A 5,000-nucleotide genomic window follows, 5' to 3' on the forward strand; every position below is an offset into this window, starting at 1 on the left:
TGTATGGTGCTTAAATGAATGTACAGATTTGTGTAGAACTTTTAACTGTGTGTGATTTTATTGTTGGACCCCAGGAAGAATAGTTGGGTCTGCGGCGCCCAGCTAATGGGGATCCTAATAAACTAAACTAAACTCGGGCCACTGTGTATAGTCCAGCGTCCATGCTGTCTTTCAAATCGGAACGATTGTGCATAGTAGCATTAGATTAACCAGGCTAGGATTCTGGTGTACAGCATGTTTACCTAGCCTCGCGCACCATCCTCGTACTTCCGCCAAGAGACTTGGCTCCGCACTACCTACGTCAGGTACCTGTTTTCTGTGGAGCGATGTTGAGCGGTAGGATTTGGCCAGTGTTCTGACAAACGGTTCTACATTGTAATTTTATCTTACGGATGTTCTGTCAGACATGTCTGTTAAACGTCCTACATCGGCAAAGATAGACGTCAGACGTGTTTGTTTAACAACTTATCCTGATTTTTTCGAAAATGTCCTTCCCGCTTCCTGCAATCGCATCAGATCAAGCAACCTCCAGACCATGAATACGAAATGAAATGGTAGTATTATGGGATGGTCTGGACCAGGCTAATGTTTACCAGGGTTGCCAGATGATTTCCAACACAAAAACAATTGCTCAAAACCAACCCAGGAGTCACTAAATCCCACCCAATTTGAACCATTGATTTCTATGGCAGTAAAATCAACAGAAAAACCCGGCCCAGTGCAGGTAGTGGGGTGTGTGTGTGTGTCTGTGTGTGTGTGTGTGTGTGTGTGTGTGTGTGTGTGTGTGTGTGTAGTATACTGTGGTCCTGTGAGTTGAGCTGTGGTGGCTGGTGGTCCTACTATACGATTGTTCTTTGTGCCCTTATGTGTGTGTGTGTGTGTGTGTGGGGGGGGGGGGGGACAACGACACATAGTTTCTGTGGTTTGATTTGATTAATGGAGTTTTAATAAGTGTCGTCCCCGCTGGGTGATGAGTGGCTACCATTGACAGTCAGCTGGTCACTGTTGATAAAACTGTGTGTGTGTGTGTGTGTGTGCGTGTTCGTGAGGGTGTGCGTGTGTGAGCGTGCGTGCGTGCGTGCGTGCGTGCATGCGTTGCGTATACGCGCTCCTATGTGTGAGTGTGTGTGTGTTTGCTGTTTTTTTTGTGTCTCCAGTCTCAAGTACAACACGTTTCTTGTCTAGCCGTTTTATTGCAGACACAAGGCCAACCCTCGCAGTGAGGCCACAGGCAGTAAGGTAAGGCAGGAAACTGATGCAAACAGAAGCCCATAGAGTGAAACACTCCCAAGGCTGGTCTGGGGCCACACAAACCATCCCTGGGCCTTTTTGGCACTAGGGCTGGGCGATATGGAAAAAAACAATATCACGATATGGATTACTTTATATCACGATAACGATATATATCACGATATAGCACAATTACATACTTTTTCAGTAATTGTCTTTATTTGCTCTTTATTTTTTCATGTCGCAAATCAACCTTTCTTTAAAATGGATCTTTTCATTCTTATTTTTACAGTTACATTAACTTACAATGTGTATTGTGACAACATGAAATGTAATTAAATGATATTCAATTGTATAAAATTGATACAATTACTGATATAAACGATATAGGAGAAAGGTCACGATATACACTTTTATGTAAGGGTTAACGTTCGGCGAGAAGGTCGCTACCGTGGAATAGCAGCACGACAGAGAGAATCTTTAGACCCCGACGCGGAGCGGAGGGGTCTTGTTCTCTCTGAAGTGCTGCTATTCCACAAAGCGACCGACTCGCCGAAAGTTAACCCGCTTATTATATGGATATACTTACATGATTCACACATGCGGGGACATTTCTTTAGACCTATTTAATGTTAAGATTGTTGCTGCGCAAAACAAAACAGTGCCGTTGGGGAACACCGCTAGGCAACAGCTAGGTAGGCTAGCCAGGACAACAGGTGTTGTCTATCACAGCAGCTGATTAGAGTGACAAAAGACCGGACACCCTGCGGAGTGATATGAAACATTCGCTTTAGCCACTGACTTGTATACAAGCCAGTGGCTTTAGCAGTGAACGTCTTGTTACCATTGACAGCGGTAGCCAGGACAACGGGTGCTGTCTATCACAGCAGCTGATTAGAGTCTTGTTGAAAAGTCGCTTTAGCAGTGAAAAGTCTTGTTGCCATTGACAGCGGTCTGTTATAGACCAACCCGTCCGTTATCGAAAAATAACAGACGTCCGAACGTTGGGGAGCCCCGTTGAAATGAATGGAGCATTCGACAGATGACGTCACAACCATATAATAAATCACGATAACGATATATATATCGTCATATTGCCCAGCCCTAGTTGGCACACGCCAGCCCCTCTCCCCCACCCCCATACTACAGTTATGATGCGCTCAGTTCGCCGTGTATTAAAGGGACACTGTGTGAGATTTTTAGTTGTTTATTTCCAGAATTCATGCTGCCCATTCACTAATGTTACCTTTTTCATGAACACTTACCATCACCATAAAATTCTAAGTATTCATTATGACTGGCAAAATTGCACTTTTCATACATGAAAAGGGGGATCTTCTTCATGGTCCGCCATTTTGAATTTCCAAAAATAGACATTTTTAGCTGCAAAAATGACTGTACTTGGACCATAAGTATGGAATAGCGGCCGACGAGGTGTCCCGATATCAAGGGAAATAATGGACGAGGCAGAGCGTTCTAAACAGCCCGACGGCGCAGCCGAAGGGCTGTTCGCTTCGCCAAGTCCATTTTCCCTTGATATCGGGACACCTCGAAGGCCGCTATTCCGCTTATCACCCGGTTACCAGCATTTAAGTATTGATGTATTAATATGTTGATCTAAGGCTTTGTGAGAAAGTAGATTCACCACTGCGCTTGGTACGTTGCTATGGGCACCACTTCCTAATCTAGTGAGACGTGCCTCTATCGGAGGCATGTAAGGACGCGCACAGAACGTTGGGGGTGACTTGACAACCAAATGCGATAGAATTGACGACTGGGTTTTTGACTTGACAACGAGATGCGATAGAATTAGTAACGGGGTCTTGACTAGACAACCAGATGCGATAGAACTAGTAATGGCACTTCGCCAGAAAGTTAGAAAAGAAGCAACTTGGACGCCCGCACGCCCGCATGACAGCTATGAGGGAGGAGAAGAGGAGGGAGGGAGAGGAGGAGAAGAGGACAGTCTGGGAGGAGGAGGAGGAAGAGGAAGGGGAGAAGCAGAAGAGAGGAGATGACAAGGAGGGCGGAGAAGAGGAGTGAGGGAGAGGAGGACAGGACAGTCTGGAAGGAAGAGGAGGAGGAGGAGGAAGAGGAGGAAGGAGGCCAAGGGAGAGGAGAAGCAGAAGAGAGGAGAAGGAGGAGGAGGGAGGAGAAGAGGAGTCAAGTCAAGTTGGTTTTATTGTCAATTTCTTAACATGCACTGATCATGGCACTGGAGGGAGGGAGAGGAGGAGAAGAGTACAGTCTGGGAGGAGGAGGAGGAGGAGGAGGAGGAGGAGGAGGAGGAAGAGGAGGAGGAGGTAGAAGAGGAGAAGAGGAGAGAGGGAGAGGAGGAGAAGAGGACAGTCTGGGAGGAAGAGGAGGTGGAGGAAGAGGGAGAGGAGAGGAGGAGAGAGGGAGAGGAAGAGAAGAGGACAGTCTGGGAGGAAGAGGAGGAGGAGGAGGAGGAGGAAGAGGAGGGCGAGGAGGAGGGCGAGGGAGAGGAGATGAGGAGGAGGGAGGAGAAGAGGAGTGAGGGAGATGAGGAGAAGAGTACAGTCTGGGAGGAGGAGGAGGAGGAAGAGGAGGAGGAGGAGGGCGAGGGAGAGGAGAAGCAGAAGAGAGGAGAAGAGGGAGAGGAGAAGAGGAGTGAGAGAGGGTGAGGAGAAGAGGCAATGGCAAGGTATAGGGAGGGCAACCAGGGCAATTGCCCCAGGGCCCAGGGCCGTCCTGTATTGATCTTGAGGGCCTTCTGACCTTAGCAAGCCGGATAGAGGGGTACTACGAGTGTCTTGCCCTGGGGCCCTGTGAACAATTGTTCCGCCACTGAGAAGAGGACAGTCTGGGAGGAAGAGGAGGAAGAGGAGGAGGAGGGCGAGGGAGAGGAGCTGAGGAGGAGGGAGAAGAAGGAGGAGAGAGGGAAAGGAGAACAGGTCAGTCTGGGAGGAAGAGGAGGAGGAAGAGGAAGAGAAGGAGGGAGGAGAAGAGGACAGTTGAGGAGGAGGAGGGGGAGGAGGGCGAGGGAGAGGAGAAGCAGATGAGAGGACATGAGGAGAGGAGGAGAGAGGGAGAGGAGGACAGGACAGTCTGGGAGGAAGAGGAGGTGGAGGAAGTGGAGATGAGGAGAGGAGGAGAGGAGGAGAGAGGGAGAGGAAGAGAAGAGGACAGTCTGGGAGGAAGAGGAGGTGGAGGAGGAGGAGTTCATGAGGAGAGGAGGAGGTAGAAGAGGAGAGGAGGAGAGAGGGAGAGGAGGAGAACAGGACAGTCTGGGAGGAAGAGGAGGTGGAGGAAGAGGAGGGCGAGGGAGAGGAGGAGGTAGAAGACACAGAGAGAAGCCGTAGGGAGAGATGGAGAAGGCAGACGACAGCGAAAACAGTGAAGGGAAGAACCTGTCAGACGCGCTGCCACTCGACACCAGGAAGAATACCTGTCAAGACATCTTGACGGAAGTGCACGCACACTCGCACACACACACACACACACACACACACACACACACACACACACACACACACACACACACACACACACACACACACACACACACACACACACACACACACACACACACACTCTCTATCTCTCTCTCTCTCTCTCTCTCTCTCTCTCTCTCTCTCTCTCTGTCTCTCACTCATTCACACACACACACAAACACACACACAGACACACACACACACACACACACACACACACACACACACACACACACACACACACACACACACACACACACACACACACACACACACACACACACACACACACACACACACACACACACACACTCT

The sequence above is a fragment of the Engraulis encrasicolus genome, chromosome 17 (genome assembly GCF_034702125.1).
Source record: "Engraulis encrasicolus isolate BLACKSEA-1 chromosome 17, IST_EnEncr_1.0, whole genome shotgun sequence".
NCBI lineage: Eukaryota > Metazoa > Chordata > Actinopteri > Clupeiformes > Engraulidae > Engraulis > Engraulis encrasicolus.